This window comes from Prosopis cineraria, unplaced genomic scaffold (genome assembly GCF_029017545.1).
Source record: "Prosopis cineraria cultivar Desert tree isolate PC_DT_omini unplaced genomic scaffold, ASM2901754v1 PC5, whole genome shotgun sequence".
Lineage (NCBI taxonomy): Eukaryota > Viridiplantae > Streptophyta > Magnoliopsida > Fabales > Fabaceae > Prosopis > Prosopis cineraria.
Window position 1 is genome coordinate 14,080,824 of NW_026555336.1, and position 17,359 is coordinate 14,098,182.

The window sequence follows — 17,359 nt, forward strand, 5'->3', positions numbered from 1 at the left end:
TTCCTATCAAAATTTTGGCGCGTTGTCGGGGGAATGTTTAAGTTTAATTCTAAGGTTGTTTAGTACTTATTTATATTTTTAGTGTTCCTGAAAAATTTTTGAAAAATTATAAAATTTTTTGTTTTGTGTTTTGTTTAGTGTTTTTTTTTTTGTGTTTTGAGTGTTTTATTCTGTTTTTTTGAAAAAGAAAAAAAAAATTAGTGTGCAATTTTCGTTGGTTTGGTGTAGAGCTAAAAATACTCTGTTTCTAGTGTCTCTGTCTGAAATTGAAAAATTAAATGGGATGAGTCTGAAGGAATTTGAACTTGAAATTTATTTTTGAAAGCTCTATATCTTAGCTTCACTTTAAAATTGGTTTGGTCAATTTTGGACGTGGGAAGTGTCTGTGGAAATTTTACAATCTAACAAGGTCCAGGGAGCCATTACAGAGGATTCCAAAACCCTGTTTCAATTTTGAGTTAGCATATCTTCTCTTTGTGCGTTCAAATTGATTGATTCTAGTTCATTTTTCTTATCACTGTCTTATCTTTGTTTCTTGTGTTTAGGATTTTCTTCAATTTTTCCATTTTCCTATTTGAAAGTTTGTTAGAAGCTCTGAAGGTCTTCTGGACGAAATCCTGTTTTCCAGACCTGAGGACCAACTTGTGAAAAATTCTGGGAACGATTGGAAGGATTTTTAATCTGAAAGTTTATTATATTTTCCTGTATATCTCTTTGTTTCTCATAAAAGTTTCAGGGGAATTTATCATGTGGATTTGCTGATAGAAAATTCACAAGTTCACTGTCTCCAGAGAGCCTACTGTGCGAATTCCAGAATTGCCAAAGCTTCTTGATTGAGCATTTCTAACTCTCTTTCTACTTGTTTGGTGTTTTTTTTTTTCATTTTGTTGCTATTGAGTATATTAAAAAAAAAGAAAAAAAAATTATTTCTCTTGCTTTTGTGTGTTTTGAATTGTTTCGTGTTGATTTGCATTTTAGTTTAGCTTGTTCTTTGTTCTTAATTTTCTTGAGCTTGATTAGTGCATGACCCGAAGAAAACATACCTCTTTTGTTGAATTAGATCCAGAAATTGAAAGGACTATTTCTAGATTGAGAAGATCACAACCTATTCTTGATTCTCATTTGGTTGTAATTCAACAATGGAAGGTATCTTAGGACATGAGCATGTGCATAATGAGGGCCATGGGAATGGGAATGAGAATTTGCATGATGATGGCCATGTTAATAATGAATTTGAAGGCTTGCATAACCCTAGAGAGGAGAGGAGCATTAGGCAATTAACTCAACCTAATTGCATGATAATCCTTATGGCTTATATGTTCCTCCTACTAATGTTCAATTTGAAATTAAATCCTCTTTGATTAATGCATTGCCTAAATTTCATGGGTTACCGGGAGAGGATTGCCATAGGTTTTTGCATACTCTCCTATTGGTTTGTGATACTATGAAGCCTATGCATGTAAATGTTGATGATGTTCAAGCTAAGGCTTTTGTATTTTCTCTTGAAGGTTTAGCAAAGGAGTGGTATTTCAACTACCCTTCTTATGTGAAAGTAAGCACATGGGCCGAGCTAAGAAGACTCTTCTTAGATAAATTCTTTCCAAATTCCAAGGTCACCAATTTGAGGAAGCAAATCTATGGGGTCCAACAAGGAGAGGATGAGAGTCTCTATGAGTATTGGACTAGATTCCAAGGCCTTTTGGCTAAATGCCCACACCATCAAATTTCTAGTGAGAATTTAGTCCAATATTTCTATATGAGGGCTTGATTCCAAGAGACAAAGTTAACATTGATGCCGCTAGTGGTGGATGCTTGATTGACCTCACTTCCTTAAAGGCTTGGGAACTAATTGACAAGATGGCTTCAAGTGGTGCTCAATACTCTACAAGGGAAAAGAGAAATGTGAATATGGTAGGTTCCTCAATTCTTAATGATTCATATGTGGACTTGCTAGCTGCCAAGATTGGGAGAATGTTGGCTCCACAAATATCTCAAGTGAGCAATGTAAGTACTTCTCAAGCACTTGTCCCTTATTCTTGTACTTTTTGTGACTCACCTATGCATGTAGAAAGCAATTGTCCTATTAAGTTTGAACAAGTAAATGCTATCTACAATGGAAACAATCCTATGGTGGGAGGCAAGGGCAAGGAGCTTATTCTAATACTTACAACCCTTCATGGAGAGACCATCCTAATTTCTCCTATTCAAATCCAAATGTGGCTTTACAAGACAATCAACAAAGAGGATCCTATCAAAACACCTTTGGCCGTGACCCTCCACCTCATTTGTCTCAAGGTAGCTCTTCTCAAAGCTACAATCCAAGTGGTAATTCTCTTGCACTTTCTATTCTTTATAGTGATAGGAGGCTTGTTCCAATTGAGAGTTCTTCTAATTCAAACTCTTCTAATGATGTGAATGTGTTACGTAAGCAGTTGATTGAAATGAACTCCTTGTATAAAAACATGTATGATGGCTTAGGGAACAAGGTAGAGAGTATGGGTAACAAGTGTGAGAACATGAACTCTAAAATTGATGCCCTTACTTCTCAAATGAATATGCTTGCTAACCAATTAAGTGCAGCCAATGCTCAAGCCTCTACATTACCATCCAACACCGTTGCTAATCCTAAAGCTAATCTTAATGCTATCACATTGAGGAGTGGCAAGGAGTTGGGAGAAAGAGTGCAAGAAGACAAAAGACAAGGGAAGGCCGAGAAGCCCTCTTTAAATTCTTCAATTGATGTTAATGTTTCTAGTTCTTCTTTTGCTCCTAATGATGCATCTTTTTGTAGAGATGATGAGGATGAAAACATTGAGGAGATCATATGTGAGCAACCACCATCTAAGGTGAAAAAGGGACTATGGCCGAGTTGTTTAGTAAGGAAAAAGAGGGAGAGGCCGAGCAAAGTGAAACAAGAAAGGAGAGTTCAAGGAAGGAAGAAGGAAAGCAAAGTCAAGAGATTATGAAGAAGCTTCCTTTTCACAAGCACAAGTGGTCCCTAAGCAAGTGAAGGGACAATTTGATCAAGAGGTATATGATTTCTTCCATAAGATTCATGTTAATGTACCCTTGATGGATGTAGTTAAGAACTTTCCTAAGTATGCCAAATTTTTAAAGATTGTTGTACAAATAAAAGAAAATTTAGGCCTAATGCAAGGGTACAATTACCCTCATCTGTGAGTGCTATCATGAAGCCTCAACTCCCTATAAATGTGAGGACCCGGTTCCTTCACAATTCCATGCAAGATTGGCAACACACATTTTTCTCATGCATTGATAGACTTAGGTGCAGCCATTAATGTTATGCCTCTTTCAATTTATCATGCCTTGAGTCTTGATTGCATGCATAAGACACCTATGATATGCCAATTAGCGGATAGAAGTGTTAGAAGACCACATGGAGTAGTAGAAGACTTGTTGGTTTGTGTTAAAGGTCTATTATTTCCTGTGGATTTCTATGTGCTTGATATGTCAAAAGAAGGGAGTGGGGATGATATTTTGATTTTAGGAAGGCCATTTATGAGGACTGCCCGTACATTGATTGACATGGAAAAAGGTAGTTTGATTTTGAAATGTGGAGAGGATCATGTTATTTTTAATATATATGAAGCAATGAAACATCCTTTTGAGGATTATTCTTTGTTAGGTGTAAGTTCCATTGAGTTATTGCTTCATGATGCTTGTGAGTCTCACATGCTTGATTCTTTCTCACATGTTGATGATGATTTGTCTCTTGTTACTACTACATGTATTGATGGATGTAGTTGTCCTATTTGTTTAGAGATTGATGCATGCTTGAATGATGCAACTACTTCTTCTCATGATTTGTTTAAAATATCTCCTATGCTTGATCTTGAAATGCTTGAGAAGGGTATATCTTCTTGTGTTGTAGGTACTAAAGCCATTAAGGCCGAATCTATGAGTTTTTCTCCACTCGAGCTTGATGTTCTTAGGATTCCCAAGCTATTGGAGGAAAATTCTACACTTTCACATGTCGAGGCCGTGGCTCAAGTCCAAGCACTTGAGGACAAGTTGCAAGAAAAAGGGGAGGCTGTAAAGAAAGAAGAGGAGAAATCAAAAACAAGTGAGAAGCCTAAAAGACAAGATAGTACCATGGAATATTCCACCAAATTAGACTTGAAGAAGCTCATTCCCTCTTGTGTAGAGCCACCTACCTTGGAGTTGAAGCCTTTACCATCCAATCTCAAGTATGCATATCTCATTGAGAATGAGAAGCTTCCGGTAATAATTTCTAACTCTTTATCTCTTGAGGAAGAAAATGCATTACTTGATGTGTTGAGAAAGAACATACATGCTATTGGTTGGACTTTGGCTGACATTCCTGGTATTGACCCTATTGTGTGCACACATAAATTTTTCTTGAGGACAATGCTAAGCCCATTAGGCAACCACAAAGGAGACTTAACCATTGATTTTAGATGTGGTAAAGAAAGAGGTTGTTAAGCTACTTAGTGCTGGGATCATCTATCCTATAGCTGACAGTGAGTGGGTGTCTCCAACCCAAGTTGTACCTAAGAAAGGGGGGATTACTGTGGTAAAAAATGAGAAAGGAGAGCTTGTTCCAACTAGAGTTCAAAATGCTTGGAGAGTGTGCATAGACTATAGGAAGCTCAATAATGTGACTAGGAAGGACCATTTTCCTTTGCCTTTTATTGATCAAATGCTTGAGAGATTGGCTTCCAAGTCCCATTATTGCTTCCTAGATGGGTTTAGTGGGTATTTTCAGATTCCATAGCTCCTAGTGACCAAGATAAGACTACCTTTACATGCCCCTTTGGTACATTTGCCTATAGGAGGATGCCTTTTGGTCTTTGCAATGCACCTGGTACTTTTCAAAGATGCATGATGTCCATATTTTGTGATTTTATTGAACATTGCATGGAAGTCTTTATGGATGATTTTACTGTGTATGGTGAGTCCTTTGATTCATGCTTGCATTCTTTAGATAAAGTGCTTGGTAGGTGCATTGAAAAGAAGCTTGTGCTTAACTTTGAAAAATGCCATTTCATGGTAGATAAAGGAATTGTTTTAGGCCATTTGATTTCTTCCAATGGCATAGAGGTGGATAAGGCCAAAGTAGATGTGATTGCTTCTTTGCCATATCCTGTTTGTTTGAAAGATTTGAGATCATTTTTGGGACATGCAGGCTTTTATAGGAGATTTATAAAGGGGTTTAGTGAAATTGCTTTGCCTATGTCTAAACTCTTACAAAAAGATGTTGATTTTGTTTTTGATGATGCTTGCAAAAGGAGTTTTGACACTTTGAAAAGCATGCTCATTTCCCCTCCCATTCTTAAAGCCCCAAATTGGTCTTTGCCTTTTGAGTTGTCATGTGATGCTTCTAATTTTGCTGTGGGAGCTATGCTTGGTCAAAGAGAGGGCAAGTTATCATATGTGATTGCTTATGCATCTAGGACCCTAGATTCAGCTCAGGTTAATTACACCACAACTGAGAAAGAGTTGTTTGCTATTGTTTTTGCACTTGATAAGTTTAGATCATATCTTCTTAACTCTAAAGTTGTTGTGTACACTGACCATGCTGCTGTGAGGTACTTGTTTAAGAAGACAGATTCTAAGCCTCGCTTGATTCGATGGGTGATCTTGATGCAAGAATTTGATGTGGAGATAAGGGATAGGAGTGGTTCTACCAATCAAGTAGCGGATCATTTGTCTAGACTACCTCATTTAAAAGCTACTATGGTAAACTCTAACCCTACTATTCCTTGTGATTCATTTCCTGATGAGGCATTGTGTGCCATTTCATCTAAGCCTCCATGGTATGCCTCTTTTGCTAACTATATTGAGTGTGGAGTCTTGCCTCCTTGTGCTTCACGTTTTGCCATTGAAAAATTGAAAAGAGAGTCTAGATTTTACATTTGGGAACCACCTTTGATGTGGAAGATTTGTAGTGATAAAGTGATTAGGAGGTGTGTTGATGATGTTGATGTGCCTTCTGTTCTTGAATTTTGTCACTCTCATGCATGTGGTGGTCATTTTAGCTCAAATAAGACAGCTAGGAAGGTTTTAGATTGTGGATTGTATTGGCCTAGCTTGTTTAAAGACTCTTATGAATTTTGTAAAGCATGCTTGAAATGTCAAAAGGTTAGTAGTTGGGGTAAGAGACATGAAATGCCTCAACAACCCATTTTATTTTGTGAGATTTTTGATGTTTGGGGCATTGACTTCATGGGTCCCTTTCCACCATCCTTTAGTTTTGAGTACATATTACTTGGTGTTGATTATGTTTCAAAGTGGATTGAAGCCATTCCTACTAGAACTTGTGATGCTAAGATTGTTTTGAAGTTTCTCAAATCTAATATTTTTGTAGGTATGGAGTTCCTAAGGCCTTGGTAAGTGACCAAGGATCCCACTTTTGCAACAAGATGATGAAGGCTCTCTTGGCTAAATATGGGGTGCATCACAAAATCTCTACACCGTATCATCCCCAAACTAATGGCCAAGCCGAAGTATCAAATAGAGAAGTCAAGAAGATCCTAACCAAGGTGGTGAACACAAATAGGAAGGATTGGTCTTTACACTTAGAGGATGCTTTGTGGGCTTATCGGACCGCTTATAAGACTCCCATTGGCATGTCTCCTTTTCGATTGGTATATGGAAAGGCTTGTCACCTCCCTGTGGAGATAGAGCATAGGGCCTATTGGGCCATCAAGAAACTCAACTTGGATTTCCATCTTTCGGCTAAGGAGAGATTTCTTCAAATGCAAGAACTTGAGGAGCTTAGGTTGGATGCCTATGAGTCTTCTAGGATCTATAAGGAGAAAACAAGGATCCTTCATGACAAGCTAATCTTGAGGAAAAAGTTCCAAGAAGGAGATCAAGTCCTCTTGTTCCAAACAAGGTTTATTCATAAGCATGCCAAGTTGAAGTCTAAGTGGGAGGGACCATATCTAGTGACCAAGGTGTTTCCCTATGGGGTTTTGCAACTCTTGAATAAAGCCACGGGTTCCACCATGCAAATCAATGGTCACCTATGCAAGCTCTACAAAGATGCCAAATCACTTCAAAAGGAGGAGGACTTCTCTCAACATGTTTTTGAACCACCATGATAAGGTTGTATCTCTCCAACCTTGAGCTTTTACTTTCCTTTAATTGATATATTTAATGATAGGTATAGTTCAAGTGTGGGGGAGATGAACCTAGTAGGAAAATTAGAGTTTATTTGCTTTATTTGACTTCTTTGTTTTGTGTTTTAGTTTGAAAAAAAAAAAATTCTGCAACACACTTTTGTTATGCATTCATTATTGATCTCACCTTATTTTATCACTAGTCTATACATACATTGAGGACAATGCATGATTTAAGTGTGGGGGAGAGAAATAAACATTTTGTTTTGTTTGTTTGGTTTTTGTAAAAAAAAATAAAAAATAAAAAAATTGCTTTGTTTTGTTTTGTTTGAGGTTACTTAATTACCTAGCTCTTAAATGGATATTTTGATTCTTGAGATGTGGTAATTTTTAGGATTGAATAGGTGTGAAGTGAATATTCTTTTACCTTGAATTAATGGATTAGAGTGGCATATTACCCTTTCATGGAAGAGGCTAAACACTCATGTGTGATTAATTCCTTAGTGATGTTACCCTCTAGAATTTGTTTCACTTCTTAATTAAGACCACATATCTCGCACTTGTTTGATAGGAGATGAGAGATGGCATTCATAAAAAATAGCCAAAGCCAAATAGGCCAACCTATTATCATTTATTATCCTTTGTTAGCCACTTTGAGCCTTTAGTTTGATTCTTAAAAAAATAATATATATATATATTCACCCTATTTTTCCCAAGGAATGCATGTTACACTTTTATATGTCTTTTTAATATTCATTGCATGTCCTAGATCAAATGAGTGGATGCCTATTATTATTTTTCTATCCATTACTCTTTATCCTTTATTGCTACACCCATTACATCCATTACTTCCATTGTTTCAAAGAGTTAGGGGCACAAAAAAAACAAGATAGATTTGAAAAAAAAATATAGTCAAAAAGAAAAAAATAAAGTTGCTAGAAAAAGAAACAAAAAAGAAGAAGAGATAGAAAAAAAAAGAAAAAAAAAAAGTTGCCTAGCTCATCCATTCCATTTGTTTTATTATTTCTTATCATTTCTTTCCATCCTCATTGTGTTAAGGTGTTCACTCAATTGAGTTAGGTTATGCTTTGCATATTAAGGGGATATATCTTGATTTAGCATTATTTTGATGCTAACCCTATTTTTTTTTATATACATGCATTTCTTAGACATCCTTTCATTACCTATATCACAACCTAATAAAGTCCACTTGATTCTTGATTGCAAGTGCTATTTAGTGATGGAGATGTAGAAGGGTTACAAATTCATAGTAGGGTTTATCCTAAGAAATTTTGAGTGAAATTTAATACCTTATACACTTTGAGTGATGAGAGCAAACACTTAACCTAGAGAGGCTTACTCTTTGACATTGATTCTTGGTAAGGGTTTGTTTGTGATGTGCATAATTCTTTCCTAATTATTGCCACATTGATTAAAATTTGTAGAAGTTCATGAGCTAGTATTTTAGTGACTTTGAACATTTTTTTCTCTTATTTTTTTGTCTTATAGTTTCTTTTGGGACCTTTTTCACTTGATTTTGCCCGGAGTGCAAAAGCTAAGTGTGGGGAATTGATAGAACACATTTGTTACCCACTTTTATTTGTCAATTAGGACCCTTTTATTAATGATTTATCACCTTCAAGTGCACACATTGCATTAGATTTGTAATTTTGCCTAAGTTTCTAGGTTCAGTGCACTAGGGGCATTTTGGTCCAAAAAATAAATTTTGAGAAAATGTACAAGAAAAATTGACAAAGTGCATTTTATGTCCAGTTGATGAATGGTGAAATTATATTTTTAAAATTCATTTTAGTTTGGGAGTAATTAAATAAAAAAGTCAACACTTTCTTAAGTGTCTTAGTTTGTCCTAGTTTTTTTTGCCTTTGTGTGAAAATTTTTATATAATTTTGTGCAGCCTAAAACTTGGTTAATTTAATAAATTCTCCCTTCTAATTATGAATTTAATTCTGGACATGAATTAGATTTTATTATATCATATGCTATTTAATTGAATTATGTGATTTATGTGACATAGGTGGCATGTGACTTGTGCATCAATTGGGCAATTGAGGTCAACACTCCTTGAGGTCAATGGCTGATGGTTTGCACGTGAATTATGATTATTTTGAGGGATTAGATCAGCTAAAATGATGTGGATGACACATGGGAAATTAGGCACACATTGGAATCATCTACAAACCAATAGGAAGTTGCCACCTTGCAAGTGTGACAAGGCTCCCATTTACATTTTAATTTCTTTTTCCTTATTTTAATTAAGCTTCAGCTGATGGGAGACACCAAGGAGCACGCCATTTTAAGCCCCAAATGGGATCCAACACATATCTCATTCATCTTCCACATTCTCTCTCTCTTGTTCATAGTGTTCTTCATTTTCTCTCTTTTGTTCTTCATTTTCCAGCACCCTAACCTCCATTTTCAGCCACCAAACCTCCACAAAACTCATACCATTCTTCTCCTCTCTTCATTTTCGTTCCATCCCTTCCATTTTCACAAGGATTGAAGCTCATTTCCATCATTCAAGAGCTATGGAGTTTGGCCTTCACAAGCAATCACTAGGGTTCTTGAAGATGAAGATTGGCTAAGTTTCTTTGTGGAATCCTAGAGAGATGAAGATGGAGGATGAGTCTTGAGCTTCAAATTGGCTAAGTTCTTTTGTTTCCTATCCTCTTCTCTTTTTACTAGATGGTTAGATTCCTTAATCTAGGGTTTAATCATCTTAGCTTATAAATTCTAATTTGAATTTGATGTTGATGTAAAGAGAGAGGATTGTTTCATTTAATTTCTTCCTTGGACAGCCATGACTGAATTTTGCCACTCTTTGTTTGGCACATAATCTTGTGTTTTTCAATTAGTGAATTTCTTGTGTTAATATTGCATAATCTTGTGGTGTTAATGCTTGTGTTGTTGAGTAGCTTGACATAATCTTGTGGTTGCTCAATTTATGTGTTTGACCATGGCTGTTGAGAGAGGATTTTGAGTGAATCACTTGGCTAATGTCTTCACCAATTGGTTAATTGAACTAGGGACTTTAATCTAAGACCTAGGGAGGTTAGCTAATTAGGTTAATTGGCTTAGGATAATTTTCTTAAGTCATGACAGCTTTAGTCAAGAGGAAAGGGAAGCTAAACTTAGCCTAATCATGAGAAGATAATGAGTCCAAAATCAACTAATCTCTAGGGTTCCATTATTGTGAAAAGGGAAGTTCATTTCACTCACTTTCACTAGCATTTTAATTACTTGCACATTAGGTAATTAGCTAGGTAACTAAATTCCTACAAACTTTGGTTGATTTATTTCACTAGATAACTTTCAATTAGACTTAAAACCATTCCTTGGGAGATGACCTAGGGTTGGCCCTATATTGCATTAGGGTTAGCTTTAGTGTAATTTTGAGGATAAGCGACTAATTTCCTATCACCTTCCATTTGAGCTCTATATGAGCTTCAGACTTTGATTAGGTGCGGTTCTTACCCAAAGAGTAGAGAAAAAGACATGTCATAGCCTATGAATCATGAACATTAGATGCTACTCTAGCTAATTATACTACAATAGAGAACGAGCTATTTATAATAGTCTTTGGGTTAGAGATTTTCGGTCCTACATCCTTCATGCTAAGGTCATTGTCTTCACAGACTATCAGCTATCAAGTACTTGTTCAAAAAGCTAGATTCCAAACCTCGCCTAATTCGATGAGTAGTGTTGATATAAGAGTTTGATGTGGAGATTCATGACAAGAGTGGTGCAAAGAATATGGTAGCTAATCACTTGAGTAGGATTGAAACCCTTATGGTAGTATCTTTTTTCACCCTTAGGTGATTTTTGTGATGATAGGCTTTGTATGGTTGGTATATATATTCCTTGGTAAGCTAATATTACTAATTACCTAGTTACTTCTATTTTACATGCTAATATGAATAAGCATCAATTAGATAAATTTAAAAGTGAGGTTAAATTCTAGATATGGGATGACCTTTACTTATGGTGTATTTATAATGATCAGATTATTAAGTGGTGTATTCTTGATAATGAATTGAGTTTTTTTTTTTGACTTTTGCCATACCCTTGCATGGGGGGCATTTTACTGCTAAGCGTACTACTAGGAAGGTGTTGGATAGTAGATTATTTTGGCCTACCCTATTTCATGATGCCCATATGTTTTGTAAAAAAATGTTCAAGATGTCAATTTTTGGGTAATATTTCTAGAAAGCAACAGATGCCTCAACAACCCCTTTTGTTTTGTGAAATGTTTGATGTTTGGGGTTAGATTTTATCACTATAGCAAAATATTGTTTTTAAACCTACATATCTCAATCGGTTAAGGTGCCAACAGTTTAAAAATTAGGGCGGTGGCATTCTTGTAATAAGATTGAGATACGATGATTTCTAAACTGGTTATAAAAGGAACTAGTTTAGAATTCAATATCTAAACTGGTTATAAATAATAACCGATTTAGATTTATATTTATAATTTAATATTTTTTATTTCCTTCATATATCTAAACTAGGTACAAGGACTAACTAGTTTGGATAAAAATTTATAATTTTAAAAATAATTAATATATCATATCTAAACCAGTTATTATTTTGTAACTGGTTTAAATATGTTAAATTTTTTTTAAAAAATTAATTTTTAATATATCTAAACGGTTATTTTAAATAATCGGTTTAGATATGATTTTTTTTTCAAATTTTCACTATATCAGTTCTTCTAGATTGTCGAAGGTGCCAAAATTGCTCACTTTTTGATCTCTTTTGCTTTACAAAACCCATATTGCTCTTCATTTAAACCATCAAATTTTTCTTGCTTCTCACTCTCATTTTTGAAGTTCACGTCTGGTCTTACGAGAGGAAGAGAGCTTAGAAACTTCAAACCCTTGTCTGCAACCACTACTCTCCACCTTCATCCTTCATTCTCAATGTTGTCAGTGTGGGTCTTCGTTCAACACTGCTACTCTTCTCCTCCTCTATCTTTTCCTTTTCGGTATGGATTTGCTCAACTATCTGTCTTCTCTCTATTCTTTTGTTCTCTAATTGTTGTGATAAATCGAATATGTATTGTGAAAGTGGAGTAAGGGGTGAATAGTGATTGTAGCTAGCAGTATCAAAGACCTGATGCTTTCATCGTTTGATTTTTATATCTTTGGTTGAAATCTTTCTTGGCAAGAACTCCCTCGTGATTGTGGTGGATTGGCAAGAAATTGCTTTCATTGTTACGAGCGCATGCATAAAAATCATTGCTGATCAGAATGTTAGATAGTTTATTCGTTTAGCTAAATTGCTTTGTTTTCCCTTGTCCGCCTTTCAGATTTCTTGTCTTAGCATTGTAAATGCATATCTTGCACTATACTTATCCAAACTAGGTGATCTAGGACTTATTGTAAAGCCCTAGGTGTCCTTTATTAGATAAAAATATGGCTCACAACTTTTACTTCTCCAATTAGTAAATTTTAATGAATCTTCAAAACTTCATAGTTCTTAATCATACTAAGTCCAAATTAATGTATCCTATCTTATAAAATTCATGTCTAGAGACATAGAATTCCAATTGATGTGATCTTGGACTCTATGGAAACATTCTGGCATTAACTATATAGGAAAAATATGGAACATAATTTTTAGTTCTTATTTGATACAGGTTTATTAGTATTTAAGACTATCTCATATGGACTCTGTTCTGGATCTAGATTTTATGCTCTAATTTGAAAAATACATAACATGAGCTATAGGAACCTAGTTAATATGATCTATGGCTTTATGGAGATATTATGCAGTTTTTCATAATTTGAAATTACTATATAGGACGTTGTCTCAGTTGTTCCATTTTCAATGGTAAAGCCAACTCTGTACATAAGACATTTCACTTACCACTGATTCTCTTTTCTATCTTGAAAAATTCATAACTTAAGTTCTATGACTCTAAATAGCATTATTCCAAGTTCATATTAATCTTTGACATGTCTACCTTAATCATAAAATTTATCGCTGACTTTGGATAGCTCCATTGATATAGAGTTTCGGTAAAATGTTGCTCCCTATTCTCGCACCAAATTTTACCCATATTGCTGAACTTGCATGTTTGAAAAATCACATCTTAAGTTCTACTAATTCAAATAAATTCATGTTGGTGTCCTTTTAAAGCTCTAAACATATTCTGTCTAGGAACAAATATTCATGGTTTTCTAGATCTAGCATGAACACGAAACTAACTATTATGCAAGCATACTCATTAACAACATTCACATAGTCATTTGGTTATAAATAGGTAGACTTGGCATGTTTTGAGTCATTACATACCACCAAATAAAACAACTTTGATTTTGAAATACTAACTAACATATTTCAACAGCAAGTTCCAGCAACTATGTAGCTCCATAATTTCATGCATTTGTGAAAATATTAATACAAATTCAGCATAACAATATTTACCATGGAATCAAATTTCCTAAATTGTCTTGCCTTTGTTTTCGCTTGAGCTTGATCCTTGCATGGTTAATAAACTTTTGGAGGGTGAGATTATAATAATCTCAGTAGCAAAACTTACATTTACTTATGATGTACATGGTCAGTTCAAATAAATTATCATGCCTTATGAGCACATAACCATCATCACGGTTGAAGAATCATGAAGAAGAACATTCATCATATTGAATCTTGAGTTCAATTCTGCTTAGGCTTACATTAGAGAAACGAACTCTTTCAAAAACAATCAAAGCACATAATCACATCAATATTTACTCAAGCAACCAATACATACAAAAGTAAAGTGCAAGATTGTTACCTTATATGTGTTCTAACTTTGCTTTCCTACTTCTTTGCTTAAATCACTTAGCCTATTCTTCATTTTTTCCTTTTCTTCCTCCCATAATTCTCTAACTTTCCTCACTCTCTCCCAGTTTTGGGTTGCAGAAGGAAAGAAAGAAAGAATGTGTATAAGGATAATGGATATATATATATATATATATATAAATATAGTTACATTAGATGGGAATGGGCAGTGATACATATATATATATATATATATATTTTCCACCAAAAGTGCATCTGAAAAACCCACTTGCTGCCACCTTAACTCTTCTTACTTCATTCAAATTTATCTTCATGCCACCTAACCCAAAGTCATTGCCACCTCATAAAACTTTTACTACCTCAATTATGTGTATCTTTGTATAATCTAATGGCTTGTGGAAATAGTACAACTCATTTATAGTTCATTTCTTATTTCACTATCTTTGAAGCTTTGATTTGAGAATGAGATGACAGCCCACGTACACAAATTGTTCTCTTCCCTCTTCCTCTTTCATTTGTTTTAATAATAAACTTGATGGGAACTAATAATCAATAAATAAAGATGACAGCATAAGGTTGGTGGTTGAATTCTTCTATTGCCATATAATTCTTCTTTTCCAATTTTCCCATGCCATTACCTAATCCCTCCTCTTGCTCCTAATTTCGTGCAATGCCACACATCTATTCACATTTTAAATAGAGCTAATTATCTTGGTGACACATAATCCAATTCCTCTTTTATTTAGTCTCATATTTTGAGATCTAATTCCCACTCATTTACATTTTCCCTTTGAATTATAAGTGGAAAATATGTCTTTTTAATATCTCATATTAGGTTATTTATTTTCTCAATCAAATACATGGTAAATGTCGATTACCATAAAATAACCCATTAGACTTGAATAAACATCAATAAATATATCATTCCTAATTTTGTACTCTCCTTCTTAAAATATTAAATTTATGTCCATTGAATATAACTTGAACTTATTTATTATGATTAGGGTTCTCCATAATCCACCCAATAACCTAAGATGTCTCTTAGTTAAAACAAAGAATAATCTTTTTAATTTAATTCTTACCATCTTTGACTTTCTCTTCTCTAAATTTTCCTTTGTATTCCCAAACATTTCTATATAATAATGGAGAATTCCATGTGTGCCCTTACTTTCCATAATTTATAATCTAATAAATTATATGTTATAAAACTAGACACAAATAAATTTCCTACAAATTCCTTATCTATATGAATTTCTTTATTTTCTCTTTCTCGTATCTTGAGTGCATCTTAGGTATCTTTGTTTGTTGGAATGTAATTTGTTAAATTGTGCTATATATTTTCTATTGTAAAATCATTAGGAAGTCCAGTTTTTAGGGAGGACTTTGCCGAAATTTTTTTGAACTTATTATTTAGCCCCGAAGTTTGTATTTAGATTGTTAGTTTAGCTTAGGTATTGTTGTTGGTTGGAATCTGATTCGTTAAGTTGTGTTGTATTTTCTATTGTAAAATTATTAGGAAGTCCAGTTTATAGAGAAGACTTTGCTGAAAATTTTTTAAAACTTATTATTTGCCCCTTCCTTTATATGGAAAGAGCCAAATAATATAGAATTGCCTTTCCCTTCCTCTATTTTAGAACTTTTTATAGCAGCAAAATTTTTCCAAGATTACTTGAATAATGTACGACCCCTTGGATTGAGACAAGATGATGTCAAAGATCGTAGACGCGACATTTCTGTAAAGAGTGTAGATCTTCATGAATTGCAATAAGCTCATTTACACATCTTGAATAATGTTGATCAAGTTCAAGACTACATAAGTGAGTATAAAGAACTTGTGAGGAAGCAAAATAGTCGATCTAGGATGAATGAACAAAGACTAATTAGGGAACATAACAATATTTTTGCAAAGTGGTTCAAACATAAGATTGAGAAGGAAGATTGTGTTTCTAATATTGTTAAAGACATAGCACAAGGTCCTAAATGTGATGTTATATGCTGGACTGCATTTGAAATTAATAGGTATCTATTCTATACGAAGTCTTTAGATAACAGGAGTAATGTGCAGAACAGTAGTCTTATGCAAAGGCCTCAGGCATGCACTTCCCTAGTTCAAAAGACCAGAATCCTTTATTCATATCCATGCCTTATTACAGGGTTATTGAAGAAATCAGGGAGGTTGACTATATTAAATTGAGAATCCCCATTTTCAAATGCAAGTGTGTTGATGATGTTAACAATGTTATTCAACACGATAGATTAGGATTTACATTGGTCAATCTGAATAATTTAAGTTTTGGCAATAAACCTTTTATTATGGCAGACCAAGCAAAACAATTGTTTTATGTCACAGATCAGAGAAATACAAGATGGTCAGTAGCTCTCGAAGGAAAAATAGAGGTTAATATTGATAGGAAGGATTGTCCAAATTTCAATATTTCTGAGACTCTTTCTTTCTCAAGAGGCCTACCTGTAATGAATGTAGAAGATGAAGTGGATGATGAACATGGCATAAGAGATGATCACCGTGAAGGGATATAGGAGAATATCACTATTTAAAACTTTCTTAAAAGTTAGTTATTTATTTATCATTGTGTTTTATTTTTTAAATTAGTTATTTATTGCATTATTTATTTTAAAACATGTATGATTTATTAAAGTAGTTATTTCTTGTGCTTGATTCATATTGGAACATGTTTTTATTAGCGATATCACTCATGAATTTTATTTATTGCCTAAATAGGATCATGGAGGATCAAAGCATTAATTAGGGCCAACCCGACCCTTCTACTCTGATTGTGTCTACTACTGGTGACTAGAGCATCCCTGCAACGGGAGACCAGAGTGTGCCTAGCAATCAATCTGCATGAATGAGGAGACCTAGAAGTGGCACACGATTAAGAGAGGTGGCTTTGAGTTGAAGTAGAGGTGAAAAGATTCCGACTCAGTTTGATAACAATTGGAAGCTAATCGGGCCTAATGTGACCAAGTATACCAGTTTTGTAGCCCTCCAAGCCTGTAAAAAGCCGAGTATATTAGCACCCACATGGGATGATGTCCTAGAATGTGTGAAAGAACAGATTTAGGAAGCCATCAATGTATAAAAAGTGCATTTTCATCTCTTGTTACTAATTATTATTACTATATCATTAACAATTAGTAATGCACCGATTGTAGGTCACCTACGAAGTCCCTACTAATGCAGACTTTAAGTGAAGATTGATGATCTGGGCTTCTGAACGTTGGAGGAGTTTCAAGACATAACTAGCTTATAGATATTAGCTGAGTATATTAGCACCCATATGGGACGATGTCCCAAAACATGTGAAAGAACAGATTTGGGAAGCCATCAATATATAAAAAGTACATTTTCATCTCTTGTTACTAATTATTATTACTATGTCATTAACAATTAGTAATGCATGTATTGTAGGTCACCTATAAAGTCC

At 34.4% G+C, this 17,359-nt stretch overlaps 1 non-coding gene across 1 annotated transcript; it reads right to left on the reverse strand.

Annotated features, from left to right (window-relative positions):
• Positions 1-1,618: 1,618 nt before the first annotated feature.
• LOC129312274 (small nucleolar RNA R71) lies at positions 1,619-1,725 on the reverse strand. Its single transcript, XR_008593518.1, has one exon. It is a non-coding gene; the product is annotated as a small nucleolar RNA R71 (small nucleolar RNA).
• Between the last annotated feature and the right edge of the window lie 15,634 nt (positions 1,726-17,359).